Below are 14,004 nucleotides of genomic sequence, written 5' to 3'. Positions count from 1 at the left end.
CACTCTGTTTGTGGTAATTTGCCCTGGCAGACTAGAAAACGAATACAGCTCCACATCACCAGTGAGGCATAGGCAGAGTGTCCAGAGAAGTAGCAGCAAGACCATCCTAGTAAGAGCATAAATTGTGCTGATAAGAGGCTGCTCAGCACATATCAGTGTTGAGGCCTGGCTTACACACACACACCTGGAGAATGAAGATGATATTATCTGCCAGCGGAGCTTTGCGGAAGATTATGACATCATTCTGCAAAGTCCTTAGCACTGTGCTCATGGCAAAGGCTCAATAAATAGTTGATGATGGTGATGATGATGATGATGATGATTATTCAAGGAGCCTTGGTGACTCAATGGCTTAAGTGTTTGGCTGCTAACCCAAAGGCTGGTAATTGAACCTGCCAACCAGCCTCTCCTCACAAGAAAGATGTGAGAATCTGCTTCCAGAAAAAGTTCCAGCCTTGGAAACCTTAGATCATTGTCGTCATTGTGCACCATAAAGTCAGAACGGACCCATAGCTGACCCTCCAGCAGGTTTTCAGAGATAGTAAATCACACAGGAGGAGACTGTCCATCCTTTTCCCTCACAGCAGCTGGTGGATTCAAACCACTTATTTTCAGGCTGACAGCATAATTCTTGGTCACTAGGAACCAGAGCTCCCTGTGAAACCCTATTGTTGCTGTTGTGTGTCATTGAGTCAGAACAGACCCATAGATGGCCTTTCAGCAGGTTTTCAGAGGCAGTAATTACATGGGAGGAGATTGTCCATTTTTCTCTCACAGTGCAGCTGGTGGATTTGAACCATGCGCCTTTGGGATTTGCAGTGCTGCATCTTAGCACTACGCCACCAGAGCTCCCTAGGGAAATTCTATAAGGTAGTTAGATGTTATTCTATAGGGTTACTATGAGTTATAAACAATGAGACATGGGGCTAATCTTTAAAGAAAACTAGCACCTTAATAGCAAAAGGACAAACAATACAACTAAAAAAATGGGGAGAAGACATGAACAGACATTTCATCTAAGACACTCAGGTGGCCAATAAACCCATGAAGAAATGCTCAAGGCAATTAGCCATTCAGTCAGTCAGTCATTGTTGTTGATGTGGAACCTATTCATAGCTGATACCTCCGCAGGTTTCCAAGGCTGTAAATCATTCAGGAGCAGACTGGACTGGCAGCATAACTCCCACAGAATGTAATACCAGAGCTCCCTCAATAGTCATGGTCATTGCTGAAGAGTGAGAACCAAATCACAGTTGAGCCTCCAGTAGGTTTTCATAGGCTGTAAATGGCACAGGAGGAAACTGTCCATCTTTCTCCCTTGAAGTAGCTGGTATACTTGAACCACATCCCTTTGAATTGGTAGCTCAAACATTAGAGAGATGCAAGTCAAAACTACAATGAGATATAACCTCACTCCAGCAACAACAGAAAAACTCATTAAAAGAGAAAACAACAAATGCTCATAAGGTGTGGAAAAATTGTATCTCTCATACACTGTTGATAGCACTATCAAATGGTATAATCACTGTGGAAAATGGTATGGCTCTTCACTGAAAGATAGGAATAAAAATACCACTTGATCCAGAGATTGCATTACCAAGTTTATCTTCTAAAGAAATGATAGCTGAAACACATATAGATATATGTACATCCCGTTCATTGCTGTGTTACAGCAAAGAAATGGAAATACCCAAAGTGCCCATGCCCATCAATGGATAAATAGATAAATTATGGCACATGCATACAATGGAGTACTATTCAACACTAAAGAGCAATGGAGAATCCTTGAAACATGTCAACAACATAAACCTCCCTGGAGGACATTGTGCTGCATGGGGAAAAGAATTCAGTAACAAAGGGACAAATAATGAATGAGGCTACTGACATAAATAGTTAAAGAAAAATTTATAAACAGAAAAGAAACATTTTTTTTTAATTATCACCCAAAATGGGAGAGGAAGAGAGGGGGAAGTAACCCAGTAGATAACAGACAAGTAAAAGCAATAGAAAAAGGGATAATCAGTACAATATTACTAAAGAAAGGGAAGACACACAGAGGTGCACAGTAGTTACAGGCATCAAAGGTAAATACTATTATATACACAATCGGGCATTTATCAGTAATAACAGCTATTAATCCATGAGTGGCTATGTAGGCCACCAGGAATGTGCAGGTGGCTGAGGAAACACAATATAGTCTGGGCTATCCATGATCCCAGTGGTACATTGCATATAAAATTTGGTTTATTTAAAAGGCTTTTGTATTTTAAAGTCAGTTGGGGGCCTGACTAAGTTTTTCATTTGGAGGCTCATGTGTGAAGTGATTGGATTCTGGAAGGTGGCTTCTCTGGTTTTTAGTGAGGGTCACATGTGGACTGGTTGGTTTTTATTTCGTCCACAATCATGTGCAAGCTGATTGGACTTGCTGATCTAGGTACCAATGAGCTGTGGGCTGGAAGCCTCTTGTTTAAAGTCAATCAGGATATGGTAGGTGGGCCTTTGTATTTAAAAGTCAGTTGGAGTACAACAATGAATGAATGGAATTCCAAATCTCTGTAGATGTTCGTTGAAATAAAAATAAATAAATAAATTTAAAAAAAAAAAGTCAGTTGGGCCCTCAGGCCTGCTTCCCTTGGGTCTGGTGTTAATTGTGATTAACTGGTATAGCACTGTTCTATTTGCTTTACTGAGGTAACTTGGAATTGCTGTAATGCTGAACACTGTGCCTCTGGTGTGTCAAATGCCATAATGCTTACCCATGGTGGAGCGTGTTCGGTGGAGCTCACAGACTAAGAAAGGCTTGGAAGCAGGAGTCACATCCATTTCCTAAACAACATGCCTCTGGAAACTCTATGAACTTGGAGAAACAATGATAGTTACAGAACAGGGTTCAGGTCTTTTGTTCATAGGATTGCTATGATTTGTGTTCGACTCAACAGCACTTAATAACAACCACCACCAAAAGATCATTGATTCAAACTCACCAGGTGTTCCACAGGAGAATGATGAGACGATTTGTTTCTGTAAAGATTCACAGCCTCAGAAACCCTAGGGGTGTTCTGCTCTGTCCTGCAGGGTCACTATGAGTCAGCATGGACAAGACAACAGTGGGTTGGAGTGGATGACTCCTATATACATATTTGTATGTGCTGTAAAGAGTCACATATATAGTAGGGCAAATAGAGGGTGGGCAAAGTTTTGAAAACTTCTTAGCTGTAACCAAACACTTTGAGGGAATGAGTGGCTGGGCCTCAGAGCTCAGGACTATAATCTCACGAGACTTCAAGGTCAACTGGTCAACACAGTCTACAAAGACAATGTTCTACATCCTACCTTGCTAAGTAGCAACTGGGGTCTTAAAACTTGTGTGTGACCATCTAAGATGTAATTGTTAGTCTCTACCCATTTGGATTAAATCATGGAAGTAATTGACATTGTAGATTTTCTTTCTTCCTTCACACATTACGGTTGTTATTAAATTTGTTTTCCTTCAGTCTTCCCATTCCCACTATTATTTTGAAAATTCTACTAATAAATGAATTGCATATATTTAGGGATGGTATGGTCTCAGACTTTAAAATCAACACTTTTGGTAGCAGCAGTCAAGAAAACAAAAGATGTGTTGCATTGGGCAAATATGTTGTGAAAACTCTCTTTAAAGTGATACTGAGCAAGGATGTTACATTAAGGACTAAGGTGCACCTGCTCTGAGCCACAATATTTAAGTTGCTTTATATACATGCATGAGTTAGACAATGAATAAAGAAGACCAAAGAATTATTGCCTTTGAATTATGATGTTGGCTAAGAGTATTGAATATACACCATGGACTGTCAAAAGAATAAGCAAATCCATCTTGGAGGAAGTGCAACCAAGGTGCTCCTTAAAGGCAAGGTTAGTGAATTTAGTCCAATATACTTTGGGCATGTTGTCAGAAAAAGCCAGTCCTTGGAAAAAGACATCATGCTGAGAAAAGCAGAGGGTCAGAGAAAGACAGGAAGACACTCAAATGAGATGGATTGATACAGGGACTGTAACAATGCTTGGAATATATCACAGGTGGTAAGACTGGCGCAGGATCGAGCAAGATTCAGATCTGTTGTTGATAAGGTTGCTGTGAGTCATACATAGTCCAACTTGAAGCACCTAACAACTTTGATCTGTACTGTACTAATGATTAATATCCTAAGCTTTACATGTATTAACGAAAGAAAATAAAAACAGCTGCTGAGTTGACTTCAACTCATGGAGTCTCCATATGTATCAGAGTAAAACTGTACTCCTCAGGAATTTCAATGGCTGATTACTCAGATGTACACCACCAGAATTTTCTTCAGGGTGCCTCTGGATATCCAGATACACTCAAATATCCAACCTTTTGGTCAGTTGTGAGTGATAGGATCATGGAAAAATCTGCAGTGAGGGACCTCTCCAAATTATTGAGGAACGATGATGTCAGTTTAAGGACTAAGGTGCGTCTGATCCAGGCCATCCATAGTCTTCCCAATCACTTGCTGTGCATCTGAGAGATGAACAATAAATAAAGATTACAGAAGAAGAATTGGCACGTTTGAGCTGTGGTGTTGGAGAAGAGTGCTGAACATCCCATGGACGGCCAGGAAAACATGTACGTACATACGCCTTAGGGAGGGTGCAGCTGGAGTGCTCTTTGGAGGCAAGAAAGTTGAGGTTTTGCCTCACACACTTTGGGCATCTTGCTAGGAGGGGCTATTCCTTGGAGAAGGACATGATGCTGGGAAGGGTGGAGGGTCAGCAAACAAGAGGAAGACCCTCAACCAGGTGGACTGACACGGTGACTGCTGCAATGGGCTCTGTGTGTCAGGAAGTGTGAGGACAAGCAGGATAGAGCAAGGTTCACATCTTTTGTTCATACAGTTGCTATGAGTCGTACTCAACTTGACGGCACCTCACAACAAATACAATTATGTAACTGTCTGCCTCACCTGGAGACTCATCTACATAAAGCATCTGTTCTTCCTCTATTACTAAATTAAAGCAGCATTCAACATTTACCTCCACCTTGTCCTGCCACCCAAATACTGATTAGATCTCCTGGAGTTCCCTTCCACCTCTCTCTCCTCTCTCTTTCTCCCTGTGATTTTCCTCTCTTTGTATTTGGATTCTGTTTCAAGATACTTTTACCCCTCTTACTCATAAGCATCCTTTTTATTCTCAGCAGAGAATCTCTACTAATACATTTTTTTTAATTCAAGGATCATTTTTCTTAAGTTCCAAGAAATCTTTGCTTCTATTCTATCACCTCAAAAGTTCTTCTTCCCTTCTTGCTAAAGCTGTCAGCCAACTCTTGCCCAAATCTACTTCCGAAAGAGACATCACATCTGCTGGCTTTATGTCCCTCCTTTCTGTTCTTCACAGTATGCAGTGAGTTTCTCTGTCCATTCATGACTCTGCATAGCCTTGGAAGCCAATGTAAGCCCTCCCAGTCTAAAGGGAACGAAAAGAAAAGAATTTTTTTCTCTTCTAAGCTAGGAAGCAAAATTAAGATATGGTGTTGGAGAGGAGTACTGAATAGCCCATGAACTGCCAAAAGTACAAACAGATACATCTTGGGAAATGTGCAGCCAGGATGCTCCTTGTAAAGAGTTATCCTTGTAAAGAGTTTGGAAAGGCCAAGGGTCAGAGAAAGATAAAAAGACCCTCAACAAGATGGATTTACACAGTGACTGCAGCAGTGGGATCAAGTATGTCAGAGATGATGAAGATGACACAGGACCTGAATCCTGATCGAGATCTATTGTTCACAGGGTTCCTATGAGTCACATTCCATTTGACAGCATCTTACAACAACAGCAACAGGCTAGAAAAAAAGAGCTTTGGTGGCCTAGTGGCAAGGATCTGCACTACCAGCCCAAAGACGGAGGGTTCAAGTTCACCAGCTACTCCTCCAGGGAAAGATGGACAGTCTCCTCAAGTGCAATTTACTGTTTTTGAGAACCCACTGGAGGATCAAATCAGAGTTGGTTCCAACTCAATGGCACATAACAACAACTAGGATAGAAGTGTGTCAGACCACTTTTGAGACAGCGGGGAAAGCCTCTCTGCTTCCGGGAGAACAGAATGTTCTCTGAAATACATCTGTGGGCAGCTCAGCCTCAAATCAGGAGGAGAGGGATGCAATGGGATACATCCAAGTTAAAATTTAAAAACACAATTTGTGAGCTCTGGTGGCCTAGTGGCAAGAAGCTACACTGCAATCCCAGAGGTGTGCCGTTCAAATCCACCAGATGCTTTGCTGGAGAAGGAGGAACAATCTCCTCCTGTACCAGTCAAATCTGATTTGACAGTACACACACACACACATACACACACATAATAAAAATAAAATAAAATTTAAAAAATAAAACAACACAATTTGTAAATTATAGTCATTGGCCAAATTAATATTGGTTAAATAATTATTGTTAAGTAGATTTGTTTCCCACAAAAGCACTGGTGATCTAGTTTTGCTGGGTTGGTCACCTGCTTGCTCTAGAGAGGATGATGAAGGCAGTTGGTAAGTGGAAGTAGAGACAGATGATTAGGCCACCATCACCTCATGTGAAGCCTTTAGAATTACGTGCTTTTGCGTGAATCCAGATCAACCACAGTTGCATGAAAACATGTCTAGATCCATCTGTAGTTGCAAGCCCACATTCATCGGTCACCTCTCAGGTCAGAAACACAAGTGCCAAAAGACCTAAGGAATAGACATATTAGAGAGACATTTTTGAGAAGCTGGGCTGCAACCCTGATGTTCTGTTCACCCTATTGGAGCTGATGATGGGGAAAGAGTCAGGCAGCTGGGTCCTGTCTCCAGAAGGCCAGCATGAGGAAGGAGCAGAGACCTCCTATCTCAGAAAACCATAGAAGCGGCTTGAGGAGTTGAAGGGCAGCTGGGTAGAGACAAGGACCAGGGTATTCCATCTCAGCCTGAGGAAGATCAGGGTCAAAGGATATGTTCCTAACATGCTGATCTATAGGACCGTGTTTCAGGCACTGAAGTAAAATTTCTAGTGGCCCAGGGGACAGAACTGAAATAAGCTGGGAAAGCTGAGGAAGATGTTGTTATCACCAAATCTGACCATTGAGAGTCTAGTATGGAAAGGAGAGAGCTCTCTTCTCCATCATGAGAAGAATGCAACTAAGCCTGGGAGATAAATCTACAAAAAAAAAATGCTATAGAGAGACTCTTGATTCGTTGGTACTTTTGGATAATTCTTGGGTTTCTTCCTCCCTAGGAATCTATGGAGCTCTGGTAGCCTAGTGGCAAGAAGCTGCACTGCAATCCCAAAGGCAAGCGGTTCAAATCCACCAGATGCTCTGCAAGAGAAAATGGGCAGTCTCCTCCCATGCAATTACCTGCCTCTGAAAACCCACCAGAGGGTCAGTTCAGCTTTGCGTCGCTTCTGGCTCTATGGTACACAACAACAATAGAAATTTATGATTCTTCCTTTCTGTTTATTTGGGGGTTTTTAATCTGTGATTCTTAATATGACTACGATGTAATGGAGGACCTTCTGCCTGAACACAAAGATTCATGAAAGCTTGTATGTCAAGTCTGGGAGTCAGTAGGCCCTGTTATCTAATCCATTACAACATTTCTTTTTCCTCCTAAGAATCTTGCATTTATGTTTAGGAAACAAACTCATTCTTAATTTTAGAAAAATCATCATCATGACATGTGTCAAAGATTGGGTTGTGTGCCTCGAAAATATTTGTCAACTTGGCTAAACCATGATTCTCCGGGACTCAGAAGTTATATAATGATATGATCATCCCCTGTGATGTGATATGATGTGATAAACCAAGCACATCAACCACTTATTGAGTCCACAGTGCAGGCCACACTCAACTTCAGAGCTCATACTAGGTACTGAGTCTTAGTGGTGGATGCATCGCTCTTACTTGGCTACAGCCCCGAAGGGAAGGTTTCCCTGGTGTGTGGCTGCATCACCTTTCCTCCTACTAGATAGGAAAGAAGAGAGAAGTGAACTGAGAACGAGGGACTTCAGTAAACCAAGAAAAGGTTTATGGATGTGGGATCCTGCACTAAGAGTCTCCTAGATCCAGGAAAAGACAGATTCCAAGACACATGGAGGATTCAGAGATGCCAGATCCACAGATGGTAAAAGGAGTCAAGGACCTTCTCCCACAGGCAACAAAGTGAGAAAGCCTCTCTCCTAGAGTTGAGGCCCTGAATAAATTTCTATTAAAGCCATCCAGCTGGGAGTTTTCTGTTACAGTCGATAACTAAAACAATATGCTTTTTAGTTACACAAATACTCACCAGTTTGTTCTGGAAACAGCCATGAAATTGCCATTAGGTTGAATACAAATGTTTAAAACTAAAGATTTAAGGATCTTCTGCTTGGCAGCTTAAACTACACAACTTCTGCCTCCTGTCATATGTCTCTGAGATGTTCTTGCTCCTTGTTTTTGAGATGCACAAGAGAAGCAGTTTGTAGAAGTTACAGAGAAATAGTTCTTCCTTCTGAATGAACTGTGCTGCAAACTAGTGCTAGTCCTGAAGAAAGGGATGGACTTTCTTGGGTCATACAGGCCTTACCTTGATGATTCATGCTGTTAATGCACTTCGATTAACCAAAAGATCACAGGTTCAAATTCACCGGAAGCACCTCAGAAGAAAGGCTTAGTGATTTACTTCTGAATAAAAGCAAACATGGAGCACGGTTCTGATCTGGCACAAGTGGGGTCATCATGAGGTAGGATCAACTTAATAGCAGCTGGTTGGATTTGGGGCTTTTTCTGGACCATTATGTGAAAGAGAAGGAACTGAGCTCAGGAAGAGCTCACTGACATTGTCTCCTTCACCTCTTGCTGGGAAACGAGAAATGGATAGGATTGTCCTTTGAAGCTTTGAAGTTATTTGAAGACAAATAACCCTGAATACCCTGCTATCACAGGAGTTGGATTTCTCTTAAAAGGAACAGATATGGCTGATCCTAGGGCAGGAAGTAAGGGACAGGAAGAAGGTGGACATTAAATTGGGAGTGAGAAGCCCAGCCTCTCTCTGAGCTGAGCTGGTCTTTGTCACTTGGAGGCAGCTGGAAGTCAAGCAGTGATTGGTCTACAGCATCCCTAGGGAGGGGCTTGGCTCTTGGTATCTAAGAACAATTATAACAATGGCAGGTATAAGTTCCTCGGAGTATAATTCTTCTCCTTCATAATCCTTGAAGTTCCTTTTAGGCTGAGCTGTAGTGTATCAAGAGAAGAACCAATCTTATACTTGGGTTCAGAAAAATGTAGGGGGTCTTTGGTAAAAAACATTGGTGTTCACTGACCCCAAAATTTCATATCACCCATCATGAGCAGAGGCATTTGAAGGACAGCTAGACAAGGTATTTAGAGCAAAGCCTGACGTTTCTGGTTTTCAAAACACATGAACTAGCAGCTCAGGTCTTTCCATCTACCAGGAATCTAGCAGGTACATGTATAAGGTCAATCAATGGTAATAAAGTATTTAACCAACATGTGACTTCATTTATTATCACAGACTGGTGAAAGACAACGTTAGACAAACTATTTTTCAACTTAGGTAGTTAGCTGTTACTATGTAAAATTGAAGTTTAGAGTCACATTTTGTCTGAGATCATCTATCTAAGGAGTGGCGTGCATTGCAAGACTACAAACACCATCAATTTTTACTATATTATGAAGCATTCACCATCAGCTGAAATCACGTAGAGCTTGACAATGTCTATTATAGAAGAAGATCCTAGACAGGAGGATTAAAAGAACAGAGTTGGGCAGAGGTGAAGGCAACCCAGGATGAGATGGCTTAAATAGCCAAGTGGCTATTAAAAACCCAAACCAAGTAGAACATAGGTAGAGAACAGAAACTGTTCCAAGTGAACTCAGAATAGATAAGAGGCAGATATTTGAGCATCCATTGAAGCCCTGGAGTCTAGGATAAGCCCGAAACCCCACCGGATTGTCAGATGAGTGATCTTGATTATATGCCCATTAACCATTAATTGATCCCTGTAAGAGCAGCCCGGTGGCCCCCTAGTTAGCTAGAAGCTCATTCCCCAAAATGGATTTGATCCTGGACAAGGGCAACTGATGGTTCCGTTCAGGTCAATGAGCATTTATTGAGCCCATGATGTAAGTTACACTCAACTTTAGACCTCATGCTAGACACCGAGTCAACAAGGAAATAGCATAAATGAATGATGAATAAGGTCCCAAGAAGATGAGAAAAGGGCTTTGATAATGGCGACCCTGGGGTGGCGCGGAAGCACAGAGGTCAGGGAAGGAGGTCAGGGAAGCCTTTCAGGAAAGGTGATGGTGGGAGGAGCTCAGGATGCCATCTTCTCAAGTCCCCTAGGCCTATCCTGCCACGGAACTTGCCACAGTAGCCTGATCATCAAACCCCAGGTCAGTGGTGTGTGTGAAACTCAGAGCAGCTTAAGGGCTGGGTTTCCTACTTTTTACTTGTCATAAGAAGGGATCAGTCAAGATAAGGCTTCCTCTAACATGGTCAATGTTCCCAAAACTCGCCAGACTTTTTGCAAAAAGTGTGGCAAGCATCAGCCCCATAAAGTGACACAGTACAAGAAGGGCAAAGACTCTCTGTAATGCCCAGGGAAAGCGGCAAAGCCGTGTTATGACAGGAAGCAGAGAGGCTATGGTGGGCAGACCAAGCCAATTTTTCAGAAAAAGGAGAAAACTACGAAGAAGATTGTGTGAAGACTCAAACGCGTTGAGCCAAAGTGCAGATCTAAAAGAATGTTGGCTAGCAAAAGATGCAAGCACTTTGCACTGGGAGGAGATAAAAAGTGAAAGGGTCAAGTGATCCAGTTCTAAGCTTCATCTTATTTTATCTAGACAATACACTCTGAGATTTTCATGTTCGCTTCATTTGGGAGAGAAATAAAATCTCCCTTTTAATAATTTTAAAAAAACCAAAACAAAACAAAAAACGATTAGTCGCATCCTGGGTGCAGTCAGAGGAACTACAGAATTGTGCAAGGATGGGTGATGGCAGAAGTGCTAGGAGCTGGCAAAGGGGGTTCTGAAATTGTAAGATAAAGCAATAGACTCTATGTAGCAGATGGCATGGGTCATTCAAACAGGAGTCAGGATTGAGGACTCTTCAAGGGGATGGTGAGCTCTGCCAGAGTCCCTGGTACCAGCTGCCCTCCACGGTGGGCCATTGTGGAAGGAACTAGCAAGACAAGCGCAGCGCTGGAGCCATCCCACCTGAAATGTCCCCTGGAGTGGAGAGGAACCCGCTGGAAAGCTGAGCCGATATAAATCAGAGCTAACCTGTGCTGATCACCGGTGCCCTAAATCAAGAACCTGGCAGATTTTCTGGGCAAAAATCAATCTTCCCGTCTCTACAGTAAATACCATAATCCTTTTTCCAGTGTGGTTTAGAGAATGTAACTGCCATGCTTATGATTTATTCGAAAATATTCTGCCAGCTTATGTGAATGAATGGGGGTGTCAATGCGCTTTTACGCAGGAGGTCAGAGCACTTAAATGGAACCAGGTAACTCCTCTCCAGCAGGGGTCAGCTTCGAGACCTGTCCAATGAAGAAGCAACCAGTGGCAGGCCATTGACAGGGTGTGGGACTGACAGCAAGCACCCAGGATACCCAGGAGCCTCGGTGGAGTAGTGGTTAAGGATTCAACTGCTAAGTGAAATGTCAGCAGTTCAAACTCAAACACTCAGGAGGTAGATGTGGCTATTTGGTTACCTAATGATTTATAGCCTAAGAGACCTTATGGGGCAGTAAGTCTACTCTATAGTACAGTTGGCCAGGTGGTAGGAAACTGTACTGCCAACCAAGAGGATCAAGGTTCAAATCCACCAGATGCTCTTTGGAGGAAAGATGAGCAATCTCTCCCTACATGATTTACAGGCTCTGAAAACCCTCTGGAGGGTCAGCTATGAAGGGTTCCGGCTCATGAGTATTGAGTTGCTGCTTATTGAATGCAGAATTGCTATGAGTTGAAATCGACTTGATTGAAATGAGTCTTATGATTAGTGACTTTGAGCATCTTTTCTTGAGCTCATTTACTATTTGTATACTTTCTTTGGAAAAAAAATGTCTCTTTAAGTCTATGATCATTTTTCAATTGAGTGGTTTGTCTTTTTGTTATTGAGTTGTTATGTTGTTGTTAAGTGCCATTGAGTCAAGTACAACTCATAGCAACAGATCTGAACCATGTCCTGTCCTGTGTCATCATTATAATCTCTGATAGACTTGATATATCATATATTATATATCATATATATTATATCATTACATGATATATTGTTGTTGTTGTTGTTATGTGCCGTCGAGTCGCCTGCGACTCATAGTGACCCTATGTACAACAGCCCTAAACTCCGCTCTGTCCTGTGCCAATCGCATTGTCTCTGACACTCCCATCCCGATTATCCCAGTCACTGAATCAATCCACCTCATAGAGGGCCTTCCTCTCCTGCGCTGTCCCTCCACCCTCCCAAGCATGATGTCCCTCTCTAAGGACCGGTCTCTCCTCACAACATGTCCAAAGTAAGTTAGATGGAGCCTCAGAATCCTTGCCTCCAAGGAGCCACCCAGTTTAACCCTCTCCAGGACAAATCTATTTGTTTTCCTAGCAGTCCATGGTATTCTCAATACTCTTCTTCAGCACCACAGCTCAAAGGCATCAATTCTCCTTCTATCCTCCTTGGTCATTGTCCAACTCTCTGATGCATAACAGGTGATTGCGAAGACCATGGCCTGTATCAGACGCACCTTAGTCTCCAGAGAGAAACCACTGCTCTTCAGCACTTTGGAGAGGTCCCTAACAGCAGACTTTCCCATGGCAATGCGCCTTTTAATTTCCTGGCTGCTGGTGCCAAGAGTGTTGACTATGGAGCCAAGCAAACTAAAGCTGTGTACAATCTCAATCTCTTCACCATCCATCCTGATGCTGCCAATTGGTCCAGTGGTGAGAATCTTTGTCTACTTGACATTGAGCCTCAATCCATATTGTAGGCTGCAGTCCTTGACACTCTGCAGTAGGCGCTTCAGGTCCCCTTCAGTTTCAGCAAGCAGAGTTGTGTCATCTGCATAACGCAGATTGTTGATAAATCGTCCACCAATCTTGAGCCCACATTTCTCCTCATAGAGCCCAGCCTCCCAGATAATCTGTTCTGCATATAGGTTGAAAAGGTATGGAGATAGGATGCATCCCTGGCGTACGCCCTTCCCAATTTTGAACCATGCAGTGTTCCCTTGCTCTGTTCTGACGACTGCCTCCTGGTCCAAGTATAAGTTTCGCATTAGAACGATCAAGTGTTCTGGGATTCCCATTCTTCTCAGAGTCAGCCACAGTTTGTTATGATCTACACAGTCAAATGCCTTTGCATAGTCAATGAAACACAGATAGACATTCCTCTGGTATTCCCTGCTTTCAGCCAAGATCCATCTAACATCAGCTACAATATCTCTAGTACCACGACCCCTTCTGAAACCAGTCTGGACTTCTGGTAGTTCTCATGATATATAATGATATATAATATAGGATATATCATTATATATTGTGATATATAATATATGATATAATATACATCATATATTTTATATATTATATCATTATTGAGTTGTAGTAGGGAGCTCTGGTGGTCTAATGGCAAGAAGCTGTGCTCCAATACCAAAGGCACGTGGTTTGAGGCCTACCAGGGCTCCACAGGAGAAGGAAGGGCAATCTTCTCCCATGCGATTAACTGTCTCTGAAAATGGTTCTGACTCTATGGTACACAATGACAAGGAATATATAAATAGATATATAAATATATATAAATAGATAGATATATAAATCTATATAATTATTAAATTTTTACCAGATATATAATTTATGATTATGTTCTATTCTGTAGGTTTTTCTTTTCACTCTATTAATAACATCCTTGATTGCACAATTTTTTTAATTAATTTGAGAAAATCTAATATATTATTTTTCTTTTCTTCCTTATGCTTTCGG

At 42.1% G+C, this 14,004-nt stretch overlaps 1 pseudogene; it reads left to right on the top strand.

Annotated features, from left to right (window-relative positions):
• The first annotated feature begins 10,518 nt into the window (after positions 1–10,518).
• Positions 10,519–10,848, top strand: LOC102853294 (annotated as a pseudogene).
• The last annotated feature ends 3,156 nt before the right edge of the window (positions 10,849–14,004 follow it).

The sequence above is a fragment of the Elephantulus edwardii genome, unplaced genomic scaffold (assembly GCF_000299155.1).
Source record: "Elephantulus edwardii isolate Elephantulus edwardi_28Jun2011 unplaced genomic scaffold, EleEdw1.0 scaffold00267, whole genome shotgun sequence".
NCBI classification, from domain to species: Eukaryota; Metazoa; Chordata; class Mammalia; order Macroscelidea; family Macroscelididae; genus Elephantulus; species Elephantulus edwardii.
Note: the sequence above shows the minus strand (reverse complement) of the source record. Positions and strands in the feature narration are given on the sequence as shown.